This window comes from Stegostoma tigrinum, chromosome 13 (genome assembly GCF_030684315.1).
Source record: "Stegostoma tigrinum isolate sSteTig4 chromosome 13, sSteTig4.hap1, whole genome shotgun sequence".
NCBI lineage: Eukaryota > Metazoa > Chordata > Chondrichthyes > Orectolobiformes > Stegostomatidae > Stegostoma > Stegostoma tigrinum.
In genome coordinates, this window is record NC_081366.1 from 42,416,953 (window position 1) to 42,439,929 (window position 22,977).

The following is a 22,977-nucleotide window of genomic DNA, read 5'->3' on the forward strand; positions in this document are numbered from 1 at the left end:
ATGGTAGGCAGCAATGTAAATTTGCTTTGACTGCTCACACTATACCTGGTTGGCAGCAGTGACAGAATTCCCTGGAGAAGACAAATTCATAACTTCAAAGTAGATGCAGGCTGCATCGCAAGGTGGCGGTCTGTGGAAATAATCTTTAGATGAAGTTTAGTTGTGAGGCAATTGATATATGAAGGTCAAGTTGTCAGAGCAAGTGTCAGAACTATTAAGTTGGAGGTGTCCCATCACGTACTACAGTAAACGGTCAACAAATTTAGGACAGAGGCAACAGGTGTGAATCAGAGATCTGAACACAAAAGGTACAGTTATCCAAGGAGCTGCAGACTAACAGGGATAATATATTGCTTGTTCTACTGAAGGAGTCATGTGAAGGAACCACAGGAAACTTATTCTTTGATAGGACCAGGAAAGCTGACGTTTGGGGTCTGGACCCCTTTTTCTGAAAAAGGGTCCAGACCCAAAACGTCAGTTTCCCTGCTCTTCTGATGTTGCTTGGCCTGCTGTGTTCATCCATCTCTACACTTTGTTATCTCAGATTCTCCAGCATCGGCTGTTCCTCCTATTTCTGAGCCTTAGTCTATGGCAAGGTTGATCGTCCTGCAGTAGTTACATTTACCTTCAGTCAATCAATGGGAAACTTGAAAGGACGCAGATTTCAGACTGTCAGGAAGAGAATCAAGGGCAACAGCTTTACACTTTGAAACCTACCAGCTTTCCAGGTCTGAAGACAATGATTTTCAGGAGAATAGTGAAACCTCTAGATTACCTGAATTTGTAAAGTCACAAACTTCAGGGGAGATGGGCTACTGGTGAGCGTAATTATATACGTAAATGCATAATGTTCATAAGAAGGAATGAAAGCTTGGGCAGGGGAGTCTTAAAAGGCTTGAAATGCTTCAAAAAAGGAGTGACATAACTACCATCCATTATGGTGCGGGATCAGCAGTTTCAGATCTCAAAGGATTAAGACCTAGCATCCTCTTCTTTGAAATCTCTGGAGAAATATCTGTCATAGTATACCTTTAAATGGTTGCTAACAAGCAATAACTGTATTTTGTTATCCACAAGACAATTTTTTTTCAAACAGATTTTTTTTCCTCAACCACAGTACACCAAGCATGTAGTTTCCCACATTTAAAGAGGGTGGTGGCAGTTATCATAATCATGAGCAGCAGCTGATATGGCAATGAGAACTGCCATGTTGCACAACAGAGATAAGCATTGTAAACTTTGAAATTAATCTTTATGTCACCTTTTTCATATTTCCACAACCACTCCACACACAGTCCTTGGCTCCAAGTAGCTGGTCTGAAACAAACAACTGTTAAACATTAGTCCTTTCTGGAAATATTGGAAATACAATGGGCATTTAAGAAACTCAAAGCAATATTAATACATGCTGGCAAGTTTGAAAGTCACTCTGTCCTTGGGAAAATCAGGTAAGCAGAAACCAATGTGGACATTTAAACCATTCACTGTTACAGTCTTTTTTTAAAAACTGTTCACTTTAATTCAGAATTAATTATGGCTGAAAAGAATCAGGCTTCATCTCTCTAACAACTTTGTATATTACTGCATAAACTATGTCATACTATTGAAAGCTTAGAGACATAATGTTTTTCAAAATTTAAGTAAGACTTCAGACATGGAGACATCCCATGGGAAAATGATTCTGTAAGATTTTTTTAAAAAGTCTATTTCTCTCATTGGCTCAGTAAATATGCTATATTCGAACAAATAAGGAAACATTATCTATCTATCTAATATATGACTAACAAGAGCAGTAATTTTTTTTATTTCTGCTGACAGACAATATTTTCATCCTGCATTTAATGACTGTAAAACCAAGTGAGTTTGCAGATCATAAGGTCATTTTTACATCTTTGTCTTATATGTTAGTTCTAACCGAAAGCAGGCAACTAATTTCCAGAGACATGACTCAATTAAAAACTCTAGTACCGTGAACCATACGGTCACAGCTTCAATTAAGTGACTTGCTCAGACAAACGTGACATAAATTGAACTGTAAAAACTGAAATCAGATGAAAAGTTCAGTAGTTTCCTCAATTTAGTTCTGAATTCAATGAACTCTATCTTACAAGGCATATAGAACAATTCAACAATGCTTGACCAATCACCAGGTTCTAGTCTGCTTATGTGATGGATGTTAAGGTGGCTAAGTGGTTAGCTTTGCTGCCTCACAGCACCAAGGACCTGGGTTCACTTCCACCATTGGGTGACTGACTGTGTGGAGTTTGCATGTTCTCCCCATGTCTGTATGGGTTTTGCTCCAGTTTCCTCCCATAATCCAAAGATGTACAGGTTAGGTGGATTGCCCATAGTGTTCTGGAATGTGTAGGTTAAGTGGATCAGTCATTAGTGAAGAAATGCAGGATTAGAGGGAATAAGATTTGTGGGGAAAGGGCAGTGTAGACTTGATGGGCTGATTGGCCTACTTCCACACTGTAGGGATTCTGTGTTACAATCATGACTGTATGACTGATTACCAATTCATTACTATCAACCTTTCTTCCTCATCTTTCCTGGTGAAGTTCAACACAACTACGTCCATTATTCTTCTGATGTCCTTTGTCACATTAACAAATTCTGGTATTGTTGTGGTAACTGTCTTTCTACATTTCTGTTCCCCTAAGATGTCTACGGTTAAGCGTTTTTCCTCAAACAAAGGCTAATCAAAAACAAATTCTTAACCACCATGTTTATTTATTTGGCTGATCATGTTCAACAATTTTCCCTTTACCTGTAATATACTTTAAAGGGACATTTGCATGATGTCACCTCTGTATTATAGCTTGTGACTTGATTTTATAAAACTCTTCGTCTCCATCTTCTGAATCCACTTGCAGCAGCCCACTTTGAGGGAAGTGTGCTATAATTTATATCCAAATTGCTTAGCTATAGCCCAGACACACAAGTGCTTGTGTTCCAATAAATGTGTCTACCAAGAGCTGCTGTGAAAGTGTACTGAATCCTTCAGAACTATGTTATACACATACCATTCTTTTTCCAAGAACTAACATAAGTATTATTTCAGCAGATACCGATAGCCTGCTGAAGGTGAAAAGGTCTTCACTGCATTTAAAGCAGTCTGTGAGAATAAAACATATCTGAGCAAGCCATAATGGTCATCAATTAAGAAATGACTCCTTGTTCCCAGATATTACATCATGAAGGCAGTGTGGTGCTGAGCAGTAGTACCTTCTTTAAAGAGGCTCAAAGATCTCATTCACAGACCCTTGAAAATACCACTGAAGATCACATATCCTAGGATTTTATAGCATTCTGAAGACCAATAAAAACAGGTTTACGGGAATATTGCTCTGAAATTCAAAATAGCAGGAGACAGACCTACTTTCTTTCCTTTTAAAGTTCAAGCTGTAACTCCTATATTCTTGTTACAAAAGAAAACAAAGTTTCAGCCTGCTTTCTGACGTAAAAGTTAAGACATGACAGGATTAGAGGTAAAATTGGCAGACAAAAGACTTCTTATAAGCTTAAAACTATAATTAGTAGATGAAGGATACAGTTCACCTACAGAGCCAACCAGTTGAAATAAAATGGTGCGTTAAGCACATTAGTCTGGAGAAGCTTACCTATGTGCAGAGGTTGGTCATTTGCATAATTGTGTCACTTTAATTTGAGCCTCATTCATCCTCACTTCGTGTAAACTGCCTCTGGTGGGTGAAACCAGCAACTAGATGCCTTTATTTAGGAAAGACACAGCACCAAAAGCAGCAACACTCATTAAAATTGACTACAACTGTAAACAATAAAGTAATATAGAAACAAAAGAAGGAGAATGAGAGGACAGAACAACTAACCAGGTAATAGAAAGGGGCAAACAACAATTGCATTCTACATCAATAAATAAGGAAAAATGTCTCCAACAAAAAAAATGGAAGGCAAATATTTTATTATCGGAGCAAACAGAATTGTGAAAGAAGTAGTTAAACTTGAAACAGCCAGAAAAGATTTACAAGGATGCTGCTGGGTTTGGATAATTTGTGCCAAATAGCAAGGTTGGCACAGCCCTGGAGGGAGGCTGAGGGGTAACCTTATGAGGGTTTATAAAATCATGAGTGTCATGAATTGGATGAATAGTCAAGGTCTTTTTTTAAGGATAGAGGAGTCCAAAACTAGAGGTTATAGGTTTAAAGTGAGAGGGGAATGATTTAAAAGGGACCTGAGAGGCAACTTTTACATAGAGAAGGTGGTACATGTATGGAAGGAGCTGCCAGAGGAAGTGGTGGAGGCAGGTACAATTACAATATTTAATGGCATCTGGATAGGTATGTGAATGGGAAGGGTTCGTAGAGATATGGGCCAAATGCTGGCCAGCGGATCTACATGAGCTTAGGATATCTGGTCAGCATGGATGAGATGGACCAAAGGATCCGTTTCCATGCTGTACAACTCTATGACTCAATGATATCCTCACTGTATTATGGGTATTTAAGCAACAAAGTAGCCTTACTTCAAAGAGCTCCAATTGGGCAGAAAGAATTAAGAAGACTGTTGGGCAGCCTGATATTCAGCTCCTCATTCATTATATAGGGAGGATCTTGATTCTGACCTTCCCTGGAACTGACTAAATTTGTCTGACATCTGGACAGCTATTGGAGGCTGTTCTTGAGTAAAGGCTGTCTCCCTTGATTTAACTGAGGACTGCTGACAGCCATGTCAACTTCCTGCACTTAGCCTATGTCAAGAAGCACAGCAGTACTGTGAACCTTTCATCTCTGGCTGAGGGGATAAAGATCAAAAAAGCAAGATAAGGCAATACACAACAGGAATGTTATGAGTATTCATGTACACCGTGACTGTGCGCATAGACAGCAAGTGGAGCACCCTGAGTTGCAGCATGTTCTAATTCATGAGCTGAGTACATGTCCCTGAGCATATAGCATCTCAGCAGCAGTATTAGAATTATTGCAGAGTCCCTACAGAGCAGAAAGAGGCCATTCAGCCCATCAATTCTTCACTGCCCCTCCAAAGACCATCCCACCCAGACCAAAACCCCACCCTGTTGTTATAGACCAGACCAGACTCCTCAAAATATATTAAGAAGGTAGCCTAGAGCTAAACTTTTTCTTACCTCAAAAGTAAATGTGAGGTGTTGGTTCCTATGCAATTCAATTAATCAAACTACCCAACATTAAGCAAAATACAATTTATTCAAATACTACAGTTAAAATACAACAAAAGAGAAACGAACTTCGGTGGGAGAAATTTTCTTTGTGTTTAAACAAAATGTCTGCAGTTGAATTGATAATGTTTCAACAAAATATCTTCAGTTGAATGCATATTATTCAAATTACTTAAGTGGAAAATAATAAGTAGGAACTGTACAGCTACAGAAAGCGTGGACAGAATGTTCTAGCAAATGGCAGGGCTGAAAGCTGAAATAGCAGGCACACTGGTGCTTAAGTAAGATGATTGGAGGAAAGTAAGTGGGGGTGGGAGTGCATACAAAAGAATGAGAATGTGAGCCCCATGGTGGGGCAGTTGGAATTGGAAGGAAAGGGGTAGAAATCACCTGCACATATAACAATTGAAGTTTTATCAATAAAATAAATTATTAATCATTCCTGGTGGTCTCATGTGTACTTTGTTATGTAAATTTTGGACCCAACAATTTTGAACAACTTAACTCCATCGGAAAACTTAATAGAATAATAAGTTACTTATCAACTCAACAGAAACTGTTCCAATGTATCAAAATCCCACAAATGCACCCGTCGCAAAAAGGCAAATTCAGAAAATAGATTATTTCACATGCAGTTTTCCAATCCAGGAGGAAAGAACATCAAAGAACAACTCTGAGGGAAAAAAAACTCAGAGAGAGAGTAGCAACGAGGACAGATTCATTCCCTTCCAACACTGCTGAGAACCCAGCAACAACTGCCAAAGGCTAACTAAAACTCTTGGATCTGTGACAGCTTGACTACACCCACTCAGGCTGCTTCTATTATTCTAATTTTAAAAAAACAAGGCTTTTCAGTTATTTATCTTCTCATTGATTGCTTTGCATCTGTCCCCCAATCTCGGTGTAAAAGAAAAGAGGACAAAACACAGCTCTTAAAGTGACAGAGATAACAAAGTGTGGAGCTGGATGAACACAGCAGGCCAAGCAGCATCTCAGGAGCACAAAAGCTGACGTTTCAGGCATAGACCCTTCATCAGAGAGCCAGCAAGTAAATTGACAGCATTGGCACACTTTGGAGCGCGGCCAAATTGTTAGTGCCTTGTACCTAACATGGATGTTCTTGGAGCAAGCAGCAAGTCAAAGTTGCCAAACACTTGTTCTGATTTCTACATCAAGAATCTTCAATACTTAACTTGTTCAGCGCATCACTAAGACTTAATTTGAAACTCACTGCTTCTGAACAAGTAATTTGCCTAATGTGTAAAAAATGTGCCAAGTTGCTCCCATTGTGAAGATAGATCTCAATGGATTTCTCATGCGATTCTGCCACAAATGTTGCCACAACCTATTTCATTCAAACTCAGTAAGATTCTATCTGACAAGTTCCGTCCGTTGAATATGTCACTGCAAAGAGAAAGGCTAATTGAAAAATAAAACAAAAGAACTGCAGATGCTGTAAATTAGGAACAAAAACAAAGTTGCTGGAAAATCTCAGCAAGTCTGGAAGTATCTGTGAAAGAGAAAACAGAATAAACGTTTTGGTTCTGGTGACCCTTCCTCAGAAAGGCTAATTGAATTGGTTATCATTTCTACAAGTAAAGCCTTCAGGAAGATCTGACCAAGAAAACGTTGATACTTTGCTGCAAGATGGGTGCCAGCATAAGGCTACAATGGCTGGCCAACATCAGTTACATACTTCACTGCAGAAATTTGTCGAAGTGCACCAAGTTAGCAAAATCTGTCATAGTTTTGCTTTATTGCATGACCCAAAAGCACTTCACATTTGCAAGTATGTGGCACTAAAGGACATTGGACATGCTTGTGTTGTAAATCTGATTCAAAAGCTGAGACACACACCAGAAAAGGACCTGGAAACCGAAATCCATTTCAAGCCCACTGACTCCCATGGCTATCTAGAATATACCTCCTCCCACCCACCTTCCTGCAAAAATGCCATCCCCTATTCCCAATTCCTTTGTCTCCACCACATCTGCTCCCAGGATGAGCAGTCCACTACCGTACATCTCTGATATCCTTGTTTCTCAAGGACCAAAACTTTCCCCCAGCAGAGGATGAGTGTCTCCCGCATTTCCCACAACTCATCCCTCATACCCCGTTCCCACAATAACAACCAAAAATGAATCCCCCTCGTCCTCACATGCCATCCCACCAACCTCCAGATCCAATGCGTCATCCTCCGACACTTCTGCCATCTGCAATCTGACCCCACCACCAAAGAAATTTTTCCCTCCCCATCCTTGCCTGCTTTCCGGAGGGACCACGCTCTCCGCGACTGCCTTGTCCGCTCCACACTCCCCTCCAGCTCCACCACACCTGGCACTGTCCCCTGCAACCGCAGGAAGTGCTTCACCTACCCCTACACCTCCCCTCTCACCCCCATCTCAGGCCCCAAGAAGACTTTCCATCGGGGAAGCCAAGCGGAGGCTTGGAGACCGCTTTGCAGAATACCTATGCTAGGCTCACACTAAACAACTGCACCTCCCAGTCACGAACAATTTCAACTCCCCCTCCTATTCCTCACATGACATGTCCATCATGGGCCTCCTGCAGTGCCACAACGATGCCACTCAAAGGTGGCAGAAACAGCAACTCATATTCCGCTTGGGAATCCTGCAGCCCAATGGTATCAATGTGGATTTCACAAGCTTCAAAATCTCCCCTCCCCCACCACATCCTAAAGCCAGCCCAGCTTGTCCCCGCCCTCCTAACTTGTCATTCTTCCCATCTATCCCTACCCCCGTCTCCTACCTACTAGCCTCATCCTGCCCCCTTGACCTGTCTATCCTCCCTGGACCTACCTATCTCCTCCCTAACTCCCAACTTACACTAACCTTTACTGGCTCCATCCCCACCTCTTTGACCTTGTCTGTCTCCTCTCCAGAGATAGTCTCCTCTCGAGCTATCTTCTCCTCTATCCATCTTCTATCCACCTCCCCTTCTCTCCCTATTTATTTCAGATCCCCGTTCTACTTCCCCATTTCTTAAGACAGATCTAGGCCCAAAATGCCAGCTTTCCTCCTCCTCTGATGCTGATTGCCTGCTGTTTTCATCCAGCTCTGCACCTTGTTATCTCAGAAAAGGACCCAGATGATTTACCACACTCAAATGCATCTAGTCCAATAAATGGTGATCCATGGTACAGCCTACGAAAGACTATCTCTCAATATATAAAGGATTAACTTTACACAATATATAAAGGATTAACTCAACACACAACAACTGCAGCTATAAAACCCAATCAACCAATTCCAGGACTAGAAGAAGACCCCACCTCAAAACCTAACACCATTCCACTCCTGACCTCAGAAACAAATTTACACAAATTAAGCTTAGCTTCCCTAAATCATTAACCTGGTGTACATCTGTGGCCGAGCAGCAGCAGGACTAACAATATGCACAGATTGCAGTGTGTCACAATTCCTGAGATTCAAACCACATCCACTGTGGTCAGAACAAAAGAGCCCCAGGTCATTGGTCTTCAATGAAAGAGAAAAATAAAAGAAATAAAGCACAAGTGAACGTCTAAGGGGCTACTACAACTATGCAGCAGACAGGGAAAATCCTTCCCATTCCACTTCGTATAACGATCCCAGCCCTTTCTTCAATTTTGCCATTGTATCTGCAATGATGAAGCTTCTTCCAAAAAGAACTTGCAAAGTGATTTTGTTTGTACTCAATCTGTGTTGTATTATTTAGAATCCTTTAACAAGTCAGCTTCATTTCCTGCACTTCTAACTTTCCCTCTCAGAATAGTGATACTGACCCCATCTCACCTCACCTTCTACTTCATTGGCATACACAAATGGCTCATTGCTTTTCTGTTATTCCAGTTCCACCAACAAGATCGCATAGCAAACATCCCTCATCTCCCTTGTCTGTTCGGCTTTTAAAAGAGCTCCTCTCTCTGTGGCAAAAGTTCCAGATATTCTGAGGAGTGACAAATACCACTAGATTGCTCATTTTTATAGCAGTCATTGCACTAGTTACAAGGTCCAGCAGCACAGCCACACATTTTCTCAACTCTTGTGAGAGATTGTGTAAGCTATGTGTTGAGATACTTACTTGAGTAGTTAGGGGGCCAGGTAAGTAATGGAGTGCTTGGGGCAGTCGGGGCCAGAGGTGGGAGAGGTGTCAGGCTCGTTGATGGTGGGAAGGAGGTTGCTTGGAATATGCTGGCATAGCTGTGGGAGGGACATGCTAGGCCCAGCTGCGACAGCCGAGGCAAGTTTTGTGGCTGGCACGTAGTGGAGGTATCAGGACCAATGAGTGAGAATGGTTTTCTAAGCCACCAAGGGTTCATGCTAGTCTTGAAGTGCGGGCATGAGACATTGAGGCTTGCAAGGAGTTGTGGTACCAAGGCTGGAAGAGGTTCAAGCTAGCAGTGTGGCCAGGGTACTCTTGTTTCTGAGGTCAGGAGTGGAATGGTGTTGGGTTTTGAGGTGGGGTCTTCTTCTAGTCCTGGAATTGGTTGATTGGGTTTTATAGCTGCAGTTGTTGTGTGTTGAGTTGAAGGATCAGCTAAATGTTTGCCCACATCAGAGAAGTGTTTTTTTTTAATTGTTTAAGTTTTTTTTCTGGGTAATGATTAACTGAAGCAAAGCCCTCCCAATTCTGCATTTTGGTTGGACACTTTCAGAAGGGTAATTGTCCAAAGAAAAGTCAATTTCCCAGGAAATTCTTGCAGAGTACGCAGAAGCTGTAATTACACAGGATCCTGCTGTGCACCTTCAATCTGTCCTGCTCCAATGACTATCCACCCACTATAATATCTCGGCCAATAGTTCATTTTTTTTAAATTTAGTCTAACAACTCTGCCTAAAGTACCAGCTCTGATTGCCATGGTGGACTCATCTTTTCAATCTCTCCCTTCCCCATGGGACATGGCGCCCCTCAGGTTTAATTACTAACTGTCATCTCTTTCTCATGTGAAACAATCTGTATGGTCTGTTAAGACTTTGGTTACTTTTCCACCTGCTTACGTGTCAGTGTAACTGCTGAGATTGTAAAAGTAGAGTTCTCACAGTAAGACATTGCAATATTGCTTCTAAGTAAGACTCAAAAGTTAAGACAGTGTAAAGGATTGTAAAAAACATTGTGATGAGAAGATAAGCCCAGAAGACACAGGAGCAGAATTAGCCCATGTAGCCCATTGAGTCTGCTCCTCCATTTGATCAGAGCTGATATGTTTCTCAACATATTTCTCCCCATTCTCCTGACATCCGCCCATAAACCCTGATCCCCTTGCTGATCACGAATATATCTATCTCTATCTCAGTTCAATGACTTGACCTCCAACTGCTTTGCAGAAAGAGTTCCACAGATTCACCAGCCTATGGCTGAAGCAAATCCTCCTAAACTCAGTTCTTAAGGGTTGTGCCTTTATTCTGAAGCTACGCCCCCAGATCCTAGTCTCTTCTACTAGCAGAAATATCTCCTCCACATCCACTCTAGCCAGGTCTCTCAGTATTCTCTAAGTTTCAATGAGCCTTATCTCAAGGACCATCACAAGAAATGAATGCAGAAAAAGCACTAAGTTGTATGAAGCATCTTCCTTTTAGATAAGTAAACTGATCAACATAATCCTCTTCCATGACCTCCCGGAGAAGAAAATGTGTCTGACTTCATTTCTGAGATTAACTCCAAAAGAAAAATATATGGCATTTTGCATACAGTTTGCAAATGTAATGTTAATAAATTGTATGCCTACCTACAACAAAGTTCAAAGTAAATGCTTGTGTACATGATTACTAAACAGGCAACAGATCTCAGAGAACAAAATACTTGTTACAAAAAGAGAAAGTGTGGCTTCAGTTTGTCCAACTGTAGAACATTACATAGAATGGAAGGCACAAAAACAGGCATTACATAGCATCTATCTTCCACTCCAGTCTCTTTCGTTCTTTCTTCATCAAACTGTATCTTAGCAACCCATTATTTTGTCTCTTTCAATTTTGTCTCTAACCTCTACTTAAATGCATCCATACAATTCACTTCAACCATTCCCTGTGGTAGTAAGTTCTACATTTCCATCGTTCTGGATAAAGATAGTTTATCTTCTAAATTTCCTATTGGATTTCTTCGTGATTATCATACATTAATGGACTGTAGGTTAGCTTTTTCCGGCAACAGGAAAAACAATGTTTCCATCTATTCTATTAAGACTGTTCATAATTTTAAAAGCTTCGTTACTAAAATCTCAATCTTTCATTCTCACAAAGAGATCCTGCCCATCAACCTTTTCCAGAGGTATGTACCACGTATTTCTGATTTCATCAATTGATGCACATCATAATGTTCCAGAACCTGATCAATGTAGATAACATAACTCCAAACCAAATCCAACAAGTAGCGAAAACCTTCAAGTCTGCTTTAGATTGTTTATGGGGTTGACATACGGGTCTCTCTGATAAGCAAAATTATATATCTTATAACATTCACAGAAAGTGGTTGTCTCTGAAAAATGGGATTCTCAAAGTTTGAATTTTAGATTGTCATGGAAAATAAAGAAAAGTAGAACAGGATGGAGAACAACAGAGCGAAGTTGCATATCAAAAGGATGTGTCTTGGAAGTTATGACTCTTTGCCCTAAACAATTTATAGACCATTGATTCCAATAAAAAAAGTTTAGTAAGCCTCTTCATGTCAGTAAAGTGCATTTCATTAAGGAGATAATGTGAAACACAGTGTAATAACTGGAAATTATCTTTGCTCAGGAGATCACAATGCAGACTTAGTTGACATGAGAAGTAGAACAGTCTCCACTGAAAGTGGTCTATAAGCCTCCTAACAGTATCCATAATGTTAGATAAAGTACAGAAGAATAAATTTTAGTGCTCAGAATAAAGCAACAGCAAAAGCCCTGGAAGATTTTAATTGACATGCAAAGTGGAAAAATCATATTGGCAAAGTTGGCCGAGATATGGTGTACATAGAATGCTTTTGAGATGTTTCTTGGAGCAACCTGCTCTGGAAGAGAGATAGTAGGTTATACTTGACTTCATATGACACCAGGATATAGTCCAATAGGTTTATTTGAAAACACAAGCTGTCAGAACCTCACTCTTTCTTCAGATATTAACTTGAGAGGTGGCTTCAGATACAGAATTTACACGTTAAAGATCAAAATGTCACACAACTGACGAGGATGTATTAAATAAGATGCTGTTAAATCTTTAATTAGTTAGAAGGTTTCAATTGATTAATATGTATATGTAAAACTGGCGTTTCTTTCAAGCCACTACCCAAAGAGAAATAAAAGCTTTATGAGTACAAAACAGCGGTGATATTTTCAGTCGGGCAATGCATGTTAAATGTGCAGACTTCTTTAGCATCTGTTTGTGTTCTGATCTGCAGTCAGATTAGTTTTATTTCTAAATAGGAATTTATAAAACATCACATTGGATGGTTGTCTATAGATTGTGTGCTTTCTGAACAAAATAGAGCGTAACTGCAAATGCAGATTCACCTGTATGTGAGAGTGTGTGTGTGTGTGTGTGCGCGCGCCTGTGCATGTGTGCGTGTGCGTGTGTGTGTGTGTCTGTGTGTGTGTCTGTGTGGGAGACAGACAGTTTGTGTGCGAAAGAGAGAAAGCGTGTGAGAGATTGTGTGTGTGTGTGTGTCTGTCTGTCTGTCTGTGTCTGTGTGTGAGAGAGAGTGTGTGTGTGTGTGTGTGTGTGTGTGTGTGTGTGTGTGAGAGAGAGAGAGAGAGAGAGAGAGAGAGAGAGAGAGAAAGTGTGTGTGTGCGTTTGTGTGTTTGTGTGTGTATGTGAGAGAGAGAAAGAATGTGTTTTTCTGTGTGTGTGTGCTGGGGAGCGTGGTTGACAGTGTGTGTGAGTATATGTGTGTGTGAGAGAGAGAATGTGTTTTTCTGCGTGTGTGGCGGCGGGGGGGGCATGGTTGACCGAGTGTGTGTGTGTGGGAGAGAGAGAAAGAGTGTGTGTTTTTCCGTGTGTGTCCATGGGAGACAAACTGTGTGTGGGAAAGACAGAGTGAGTATGCGTGTGTGTGAGAGAGAGAGCGAGTGTGAGTGTGGTTGTGAGGGAGAGAGAGAGAGAGAGTGAGTGTGAGTGTGAGTGTGAGTGTGTGTGTGAGTGTGAGTGTGAGCGTGAGTGTGAGTGTGAGTGTGTGCGCGCGCGCTCATCTGTAGTAGGACACAAACCCAAGATCCCAGCCGAGGCTGTCCCCATGGGTACAAGACTTGACTATTAGCCTCTACTTGGCGACTCTGCGTTGGTACATATCCTGAAGTCCACCTTGGAGGATGTTTACCCGAAGATCTGAGACCAAATGTCTTTGACGGCTGAAGTATTTCCCCACTGGGAGGGAACATCCCTGTCTGATGATTGTTGTGCGGTGTCCATTCATCCGTTGCCATAGCATCTACATGGTTTCATCACTTTACCATACCTCGCGATATCCTTGACACTAGCATATGCGATAGGCAACATTGGCTGAGTCACATGAGTATCTGCCGTGCTTGTGGTGGGTGGTGTTCCTACGTGTGATGGTAGTGTCCATGTCGATGATCTGACATGTCTTGCAGAGGTTGCCATGACAGGGTTGTGTGATTTTGTGGTGAATGTTGTCCTGAAGGCTGAGTAGCTGGCTGCAAACAATGGCCTGTTTAATGTTTGGTGGTTGTTTGGAGATGAGAAGTGAAAGCCTGGCAAAGATCTTCGTGAGGTGCTCATTATCATCAATAAAGTGTTGAAGGCTGTGAAGTACGTGGCATGGTTTCTCTGCTCCCAGGAAGTACTGGACAACGAAGGATACCCTATTGGTCATATCCCATGTCTGTCTTCTGAGGAGGTTATTATGGCTTTTTGCTGTGGCACCTTGGAACTGGCAATCAATGAGTTGAGCTTTGTACTCTGTTCTTACGAGGGCATCCTTCAAAACTTTCAGGTGTCTGTCACATTTTTCCTCAACCTAACAGATCCTGTATTTGCACAGGACTTGCCCATAGGTGGTGACTGTTTTAATATGTTTAGGGTGGAAGCTGGAGAAGTGCTGTGAGGTTATCCATGGACTTGCGTTAGAATGAGGTACTGAGGTGTCCATACCTGATGGAGATGCATGTGTCCAAGAATGATACTGATTCTAAACAGTAGTCCATCTTAAGTCTGATCGTGGGATGAAACTTGTTGATATCACTATGTAATTTTGTCAGCAAGTGTCCATGGCAACTTTCTGGATTGGTAGAAAGTGGGAAGAATTGAAGAAAAAGTTATTGGTGGTGAGGACTAGTTCCATGAGGCAGAGGAGGGTATTGGTAGGAGGGACTGGATGGGTCAGTTGGAGAGGAAAAGATTGAGGGCCTTGCAGGCTGTCATTATTGGGTATGGACATGTATAGGGGTTGAACTTCCATAGTAAGGATGAAACACTGGGGCCCAGGGAACTGGAAGTTTCCGAAGAGGTGGAGGGTGTGGTTTGTGTCCCAGATGTAGTTGGGGAGTGCCTGGGGTTGCCATGGGCACTCGCATGGGCCCCAGCTACGCATGCCTGTTTGTCGGTTATGTTGAACAGCCCCTCTTCAGTACATATACCGCTCCTGTCCCCAGCTGTTCTGCTGTTATATCAATGACTGGATCTGTGCTGCATCCTGCACCCAGGCTGAACTGGAGCAGTTCATTGACTTCACTAACAACTTCCACCCTGCCGTCAAATTCACTTGGTCTATCTCAGACACCTCCTCCTCCTTTCTTGACCTCTCTGTTTCCATTTCTGGTGATAGTATATGCACTGACATTTACTATAAATCCACAGACTCCCATATCTACCTAGACGATACCTCGTCCTACCATGTATCCTGTAAAAACTCGATCCTGTTTTTCCAATTCCTCCACCTCCGTCATGTCTGCTCTGATGAGAAAACATTCCATTCCCAAGCATCCTGGGTGTCCTCCTTTTTCAAACAACTCTTTCTCCCGTCTGTCATCCAGACAGCCCTCCACCATGCCTCCTCCATTCCCCACTCCATAGCTCTAAACCACAACCCCCACCAAACATGATAAAGATAAGGTCTTTCTTGTCCTCACTTTCCAACCCACCAGCCTCCACATCCAATGTATCATCCTCAAATACATCCACAACACCAATTAGACACTATCACCGAAAATATCTCCCACTTGCTGCCTTCATCAAGGAAAATTCCCTTTGCCACTCCTTAGTGCATGCCACTGTTTCTACCAACCACTCCAACTCACCGCCCCCTGTACCTTCTTCCATATCCATAAAAGATGCAACATCTGCCAACATACCACCTCTTTTACCTCCATCCAGGGCCCTAAACAGTCCTTCCAGGTAAAACAGAGCTTCACCTGCATCTCCTTCAACCTAGTCTATTGCATCCGGCACTCCCGATGTGGTCTTCTCCACATTGATGAGACCAAAAGTAAACTAAGTGATCATTTGCTGCGCATCTTCACCTGACCCGTAACAGCCAGTCTAACGTCCCGGTCACTGCCCATTTCAACACCCCATCCTACTCCACCTCTGACATGTCCCTTCTTGGCCATCTCCAGTGTCGCAGTGATTCAGAATGCAAATGTGAGGAACAACATCTTATCTTCTGCCTGGACACCTTACAGCCCACAGGACTCAACATTGAGTTCTCTGATTTCAAATAACCTTCCCACCCATCCCCTGGCTCCCTTTCCAGCCCCACCTCCCCCCTTCCATTCCACCTACTGTCCCTCCCTTCCAGCTACCAATTGGATTCATCCCTCTCATTGACCAACAAGGTCATACCTGCTACTGTTGTGCACCTACCACCACCACCCACCTTCATCCCCTCCACTTCATCTGCAGCTCCCCCTACCCCCATATCCAGTCGTGAAGAATGGTAATACCTAAAACATTGACTTCTCCTTTTCTCCAGTTTCCTCCTGGCCTGCTGTGTTCATCCTGGGTTGTCTACCTTAGATTTCAGCATCTGCAGATTTTTTGTGTCTGATCAATTAAACATGAACCACCTGACTCTCTTCTGACAAGGAACTTGGTGCTGAAAATCTTCCACCTAGCAATGATATAAGTACAAATATAGATTTTCAAGAATGCTACAATTACATGAAAGGATTTAGAATGACTCACCTCTCTTCCAACTCTGTATTTGATCAGAACATGCTTTGTTTTTTAAATAAAGAGTATGCTTGCTACTTCAGGAGATGTTTAACTAGATTAAATGTTGTGACTGTAAAAAATGTACATGGCCAGGTTTTCTTGTAAGTTTTATCTTTAGAAAGAGACAATAAGTATATTGTATTTAATCTCAAATTTGATTAAAAACAAATCTGATTTCAAACTTATGCAATCAAGAGTTTTCTCTCTCACACACACACACACACATGCAGAATGACAAAGTGGGAAAATAGATTAATTATTTCTAAAGTTGAATAAAAATCAATGGTATGCAGATCTTGTCAATGGATAGCTTTGATAATTTCAGATTGCATCCAATGGTTCTCCTGGAATCATAAGAAGATAATGCCAATGCTGTTGATGAATGATTTGTCTTTCTTTTCTGAAGACTGCAGGAGCTATGTTGATTATTTAAATACTGCCTTTTCCATCTGAATGGTCCAACTTGCAGAATTTTTGGAGTGTCAGAGGGGGACACTGCCGGTTTGCACTCTTCTTCCTGGATATGCAGCCATGCCAGAGGTGTATTTTGCAATGCTTCAACATTTCACCAGTGATCTCTTCTGTTCCAGAGGCATTGCTGTTTTTCAATCATAGAATGACTTTCAACCTCAGTCTGGACTGGGGCTGCACCACGACTGAATTGGACAGGTGTTTTTCTTCTCATTCTTTCGAGGCTAATGGGTGTTTTTAGCTGGATTATTATTTATTGCCCATCCTTAGTTACAGTTGAGCTCCCCTCCATACTTGGCCCTCGGCAGTGTTGGCCTCAAGAGCTAGGGCTATAGTCCATCTTTATTGTACTGAGGCACCCATGTATGTTTTTGGTGTCCCTGAATTGTTATCCAGTAGCTGTTCTTTACATTCTAGGTTTTATGCTGTCGCACTCGCTTCAGCCATCTGTAGAACAATTGCTTTCCTTTTCTTGAGCTGTGGTAATGTTTCAAGTCAACGAGTGTGCACCAAAGCATCTGCCTCTATTACAATGGCTGAAGTGGGATCCTCCTCAAATGTATCTGCTTCAGAAGTTTTTCAGCATCATCTGCCAACCCTCCAGCACAGTGGCTCAATGGTTAGCACTGTTGCCTCGCAGCGCCAGAGACCTGGGCTCAATTTCCCCCCTCAGGCAGTTGACTGTGTGGAGTTTGCACATTATCCCTGTGTCTGCGTGGGTTCTCCAGTTTCCACCAACAGCCCAAGGATTTGTGAGTTAGATGGATTGGCCTGCTAAATTGCCCATAGTGTCCAGAGGTATGTAGCTGAGGTAGATTAGCTGTGGGATATGCAGGATTACAGGGATAGGGAAGAGGGATTGGCCTGGGTAGGAATCTCTTCAGAGGGTTGGAGTGCATTCAATGGGCCGAATGACCGGCTTCCACACCCTAGGGCTTCTATGATTCTATTCAATGATGATATACAGTTATGATCCTTTCAACAGAATCACCACAAAGTCTAGTGACAAACAAGATTGTGTCATTACAACAATCCTCTTCTCCACATTCCTTCCTCCATTATTGCGGTCACCTCAAGCAAATTATCAACGAACATGTAACAGATGGGAAAGCGTCTGTACATAAACAGAAATTGCTGGAGAAACGCAGCAGGACTGGCAGTGCCTGTAGAGAGAGAAAACTCAGATTTCTGAAGAAGTGAGTTACATTGAACTCAATATTAACTCCACTTCTCTTTCAACAGATGCTGCTGATTCAGCAAGGTTTCTATAGAATTTTCTGTTGTTATTTTACATCTTCAGCATCCATAGTACTTTGCTCTTAATATGGCTCAGTGTTCAACTTGCATTGCCTCCAATCCAAGGCCAAAACTACTCCACCATCAGTTAATGAGCTTTAAAGTATGTGCTGACACTCAGAAACTGAGCTCAGGTTCCCCAAGCATCTGAGAAGATGTTTTTTTTTGCTAAACACCTGGAATACTAAGGTTCTCTTCCAATTAGTTTGTAAAGTATAACAACTCTTTTTATTGCTTGGGTTCCAGAAGTTGAAACACAAAATCAATACTCACTCTCCAGTGCAGCATTTTACAAAAGTAAACTAAGGCATCATCTGCCTTCTCTCAGGTAGACATAAAAAAAAATCCATGGCACTATTTTGAAGGGTAGTTACGCCAGTGTAATAGTTAACATTTATTTCTCAACTAACATTAGTATAACAGATTATCTGACAATTATATTGCTGTTTGTTGGAGTTTTCAGTTCAGAAAGCAGTTACAAATGTTTCCTACATTACAGCAGTGGCTACATTTCATAAAATAATTCGGTGAGAGCAGCAAAACTTATATGGCATGAAAGATGCTTTGTGAATATTCCGAAGCAAAATATTGTGGGCGCTGGAAATCTGAATAAAAAGCAGAAACTAATGAAATACTCAATGAGTCTAGCAGTTAGGATAAATGGACTTAATATTTTGGTTTCATAAATTTTGCATTGTGTAAATGTAACTGCTGCTTTTTGTTCACTGACTCATTAATACTTAGTTGGTATGACATGGGATGAAAACGTGATTTTTTTACTAAAAGAGGGGAATAGTAAAATATGATTTAAGAAGTCATTGTGCTGTGCAGGTATATGTAATTCAAAGGGAGAACAGAATAATTTTCAAACTTTTTAATAAGTATGAAATAATTAATGTAGAGTAGCAGACTATTCACATGTTCATATATTAATGACACCATTGAGAAAACTAAGAATAGGGCCACTGACATATTGACTTTGAGTGAAGAGGAATAATTATTGCCTATAAAACTGGAGTTAACTGTAGCTCCCTGGAGCATGAACCTGAAAGGTTATTTTGATAAAATTGGGATAATACTTGTACAGATGCATTGAAAGAAATGATTTAGCATTGAAAGAAATGATTTAGCATTTCTGCATTTTGTGGCACATTGATAAGTGGATGATGATACAACATGGGATAATGAGCTACTTACACTGACTGAGCCTCTAATTTTTGAAAAGTTTGAGTCCAATCCAAAACAGAGTCTACAAAAAGATCTTTCTCATCCTGCAATTTCAAATAATGGAAAATAATAGTCAGAGAAAAACAATTTTAAATAAGCAAATTATAATTTAATCCCATTCACACAATAATAAGTATAAAAGCATATTTTAATAGATGATAGCACATTCATAGAAACACAAATCCATGACATGGAAAAAAAAATCTTTTATTCAATATAGTGTGTGCTCTAGTACCAAAACTCAGATTCAACAAAATGTATTATCTAGATATTAAACTGCACTTTCCAGGCTAGTAACTAGTTAACTCCTTGAACGCCATTCTCATATTTATTCCATTACAATTAATGATCACTGGTTTGACTAACATTGTAAAGAATCTTCACAGGTCTGTTGAGGTCATGCCCTCAATAAAACATCTGTTAATTGCATTCAAGCAATTATCATAGGTAGAGTAGGGCAATTCATGGATCAAATCAGACAGGAGAATTGACATAATGTTCTTCACTTGCAGCACAACCTTCTGCATTAATAGCATCCAACGGAAAATTAAATATTTTTAACCACTCATTTTAGAAAGCTATAACTAAAGAACCATTAAAATTGCGGTTAGCCATAATATTAATTTTGAGTATAAAATGTTTATTCGTACAATTAAGCACTCACATTTTGCACATAACATTCTATTTTGTTGTAATGCATTGATTTAAGTTACATACATGAAAAGTTTTTCTTTTGTAAATCCTCATTACCATGCTCCAGTATCTTTTAATCTATTTCCTGTCATCAAGTCCTTTTTTCATTTGAAAGTGCATTTATCATTGGCAAGTCATGATTATTAATTAAATTTCTGATGCCATTCTTTCTCTTCTTAATAAAATTGATGTCCTTCTCTAACCTGAGACTGCTTCATTTCCTATTGTTGTTAGAGCCTTTTCTTACATCACTCAACTCAATTTCTTTTACACATTAATGTAATTGCTTTCAGTTTGGAAGCTTATGTGGGAGAATTGCTAAGCATATCAGCATACCTGTCTTCTGATCTACAGGATGTTCAACACTGACAACTGCATTTAAAGAATGCCTTTAGCATGGAAGCTTAGGCATCAAGATTTGTTCTGGAAGATCTAAAATGAAGAAGGAATATAATGAAATGGAAATGTGCAGGCAGGGAACTTAAAAAGCGTAACCTAAAGAACTGAAGGGCTAAACTGAGAACTAACACAAGAGGCTGAGCAATGAAATGGTGAACCAAGATTTATGAGATGGGCAATATGATGCATGATCAAGTCGAGATTAAATCAATAAGGATGGAGTTCAGAATTTTACTTTTGATGCTATTGAAATTAGGAAGTAGACCAGCAGAGCAGGTTGATGTTTGAGCAGGACTTTGGTAGTGTAGGAAATAAGGAGCAAGGTTTTAAATGAGTTGAACTTCACAAATCATGGAACATGGGAAGCCAATAGCAGAAATCTGAAATTGTTAAGTCTACAGGAGACAAATAAGGCATGGTTGAGATTATTAGGCACAGATGAACTAGAAGAACAGAAGTGGGTGATAATGAAGCAGTGAAAATAGGTGGTATTTCTATTACTTACAGATGTCTTTCATGGTTTGACAATCATAACTGAATGATTTGTGATATGACCAGATAAAGCCTGACATAAATTTTGCATTAATTCTGATGCGAGTTGCAGGGAACGGATTGGGCAATTGCCCCAAGAAAAATCAACCTAAGACAAGTAGCAGTCAAACATTGTGCTGCCGATCATTAACATGATTGCAGTGCAAAGCCTAACAAGAAACCTGCTGCTGACTGTTTACATGCACTATACAGGGGACCCAGGGGTGCATGGCTAGCATGACAGAAAACCAGCCTGCCCTTCTTGAACATGGCCTGACCTCTTACAGGAAAGGTTTACTCAGGCTGCAGCAGTTGATGAAAAGCTCTGATAATGGGTGAAATCGTACATTGGTATCAGAGGCTTAGTCAGGCAACTTTGTATTTGGATAGCCATGACATTCTGGAGAACTTCAATGACTTACAGTAGTGACCAAGGTCAGTAAATACAACTTCAAGTGAGTTTCTACCTACCATATCAGTGAACTCTCAGGCTGCCCACTGCATCAAAGCCCCATCAACGATGAGAACCCATGCCAAACATTCCCAACCTCACCCTCATACACTTACTAAAGATCTTACTCACATCTCACAGTAGCTACACATTTCCAGGCCTTCAGCAATGACAGCCACATCACCCAAGTAGATTGCAAAATATTCACTTGCATTATCCCTTCACTTTTGCAGCTCAAAATCATACATAATGACTGTGAACAAGATTGTTCTCAGTATGTCACAAAACCATCATCCTTTGGTCACTGGTCTAATTCTGGCTGAAAGGAATCCAAATGTTTTTAGTCAGGCTATTATGGTCTAGGGGTAGTGTTCCTAAGCTGAATGGGAGGCGAAATGGATAGCAAAGAATGTTACTTCAGTGTATAATGGGATTTTGATCAAGGAATGGCAGATGGAGTTTAATTTAGATAAACGTGAGGTGTTGTATTTTGGAAAGGCGAATCAGAGCAGGTCTTATACACTTAATGGTAAGGTCCAGGGGAGTGATGTTGAACAAAGAGACTTCAGTTGCATGTTTATGGTTCCTTGAAAGTGGAGATAGATAGGACAGTGAAGAAAGTGTTTGGTATGCTTGCCTTTATTGATCAGTATATTGACTAAAGGATTTGGGAGGTCATGTTGTGGCTGTAGGGACAGGTTGAATAGGCTGTGGCTATTTTGTCTGGAGCATGAGAGGCTGACAGATGACCAAATAGAGGTTTATAAAATCAAGAGGGGCATAGATAAGGTAAAGTAGCAAGGACTTTTCACTGAGGTAGAGAGGTGCAAAACTAGCGGACACAGGTTTAAGGTGAGAGGGGAAAAGCTTAAAAGGTACCTAAGTGGTAAGTTTTTCCACACAGAGGGTGATGCATGCATCGAATAAGCTGCCAGCGGAAGTAGTGAGGGCAGGTACAATTACATAATTTAAAAGGTTTTTGGATGGATTTATGAATAGGAAGAGTTGAGAGAGATACGGGCCAATGATGGCAAAAGGGACTGGATTTATCCAGGATATCTGGTCGGCATGGAAGATTTGGACCAAAGGGTCTATTTCCATGCTGTACATCTCTATGATTCTAGAACACCCAAGTTCGTCTCATCTAGGGGTGTATCCTAATATTTTTGACCAGGTTGATTTGAAAATACCTACAGGCAAGACTGTATCTTCACCAGCTTCCACCACTAAAGCATAGTAGCAGCAGTATATAGCAACTACAAGATGAAGAAACTCAACACGCTAATTCACTAGCACTTTCCAAACTTATGACTCTACCATTTAAAAGGATAAGGGCAGCAAATATATGGGAACATCCCAGCTGTAATTTTCTCTCCAAGCCATCAACCAGCCTGACCTGGAATTATATCACTGTCAGTTTACTGTTGCTGGGTTAACATCCTAAACTCAATTTCTAAAAGCAATGTGGGTTTACCAACAATTCACCCCAGTCCCACCCAACCCTATTGATTGCAGTTGTTCAAGAAAGCAGCTTGTCATTGTCTTCTATCAGGAATTTAATGAAGGGCAACAAATGCTGATGTAGCCAG